The following is a 1,117-nucleotide window of genomic DNA, read 5'->3' as shown; positions in this document are numbered from 1 at the left end:
CAGCCACCCCACCCCCAGCACATGCCCTCACCCCCTTAGTGTCTGTGTCCATTGGTTATGCTTACATGCATGCATACAAGTCCTTTGCTGGATCTCCTACCCCCCTCCCCGCCCTCTTCATCTCCCAACATCCTAATCCTTGGTCCCCACTTAGGATCTTTCTAATGATGACGGGCAGACGTTATATAAAGCTGTGCTGGGTTATGTAACAATATTCCCCCCAATAAGCGTATATTTTACTAAGCCCAACATTTGTTCTTTCCAATGTGTTGGGGGCCCGCAATGTCTGAGCAGGCACCCCCCCTCCCCCCGCCACCCTAAGTGTCCCTGGCAAAGTTTGAAGATGCTTCTGGGGGGGGGGGGCGGGACCTTTGTGTCTCCTTTTATGAACAAGGTTTGGGAGACCTCCCAGCGGTCAGGGCTCCTGGGGTTGCTTGCAAATGCTCCCCCTACCCCCCTCCACCCCCGAGCAATGGCTTCTCAAAGAACCCCAGTGTCGGTGCGATTTGGAAGGTCTTTGGGGGGTTCCTCTGAAATATCAGACAATTGAATGCCGCTTTCTCCCGTCGGGAAGTAACATCCCCCCGCACTCCAAGCTCCCTCTCTGCTCAGGAGCCCCTTTCAGGACAGAAGGCAGCTGAGCGTGACTCGGGCGCCCCCGAGGGAGGGAGGTCGCCGGGGTTGGCAACTATGTAAACGTGGGCTCTTTCGGTTTCCGTTTCGCGTGAATACAAAATAAACGGCGGCCCTGCGCGCTGGGAAGTGCGTCCTGAAAGTTAATAAAACCTGTCAACTTCCATGAAGGCGGGGACGAAGGGCCCACAGGTGCAGGCCCCAGCCGGCCGGGCTACGAGTCAGGGCCGCTAATGAAAAGCCCAGGGCGCCCCATCACTTCCCATCAGCATCATGGGCTCCTCTGCCCCCTGCCTCTGAGGTGTCCCCCGTGAGCAGTGGGCCCGCGGAAGCCACAAGGACCTTGGCTGCAGGTGCGGCTGTGTGTGGCCGAGTGGGGCCGCCTTTGTGTGGCTCAGACCCTTTGATCTGGGCCACAAAGGGCTGTAGGGCTGCAGCCCCCCACCCCCCAGACCCGCACCAGGGAGGGGCGCACTGGGGGCAG

General features: G+C 59.1%; 1 protein-coding gene across 1 annotated transcript in view; it reads right to left on the bottom strand.

Moving 5' to 3' along the window:
• Positions 1-1,117, bottom strand: part of LOC102252067 (sal-like protein 1) — a 25,753-nt gene that overhangs the window by 2,236 nt on the left and 22,400 nt on the right.

This window comes from Myotis brandtii, unplaced genomic scaffold (genome assembly GCF_000412655.1).
Source record: "Myotis brandtii unplaced genomic scaffold, ASM41265v1 scaffold633, whole genome shotgun sequence".
Taxonomy (NCBI): domain Eukaryota; kingdom Metazoa; phylum Chordata; class Mammalia; order Chiroptera; family Vespertilionidae; genus Myotis; species Myotis brandtii.
Note: the sequence above shows the minus strand (reverse complement) of the source record. Positions and strands in the feature narration are given on the sequence as shown.